The following is a 317-nucleotide window of genomic DNA, read 5'->3' as shown; positions in this document are numbered from 1 at the left end:
CAGAGTATATTTGAGACCCAGTAGAGACGTGCTTTGCTTCTCTCTGGCGGGATTGGAAGTATAACAACACATTTTACTAATATCAAAGGTTGAGACCTCTGATATTATTTAAGAAAATAATAATAATGATGATAGTTTAAAAAAACAAAGTTAATTCTAAATTTACTACCATGTGCTTTCACTGAGCTTTCAATAGCCCCTTATAGTGAGTGCTCAGATTACATGCTTAACAAACTAACAAAATAAAACTGCACAATAAAATTTAATAGGAGATTTTTTTTAATTGGTTGAAAAAGGTTCTTGCTGCTAGTGCGATA

This window comes from Neolamprologus multifasciatus, chromosome 1 (assembly GCF_963576455.1).
Source record: "Neolamprologus multifasciatus chromosome 1, fNeoMul1.2, whole genome shotgun sequence".
NCBI classification, from domain to species: Eukaryota; Metazoa; Chordata; class Actinopteri; order Cichliformes; family Cichlidae; genus Neolamprologus; species Neolamprologus multifasciatus.
The sequence above is the reverse complement of the archived record's forward strand: the minus strand, read 5'-3'. Positions refer to the sequence as shown.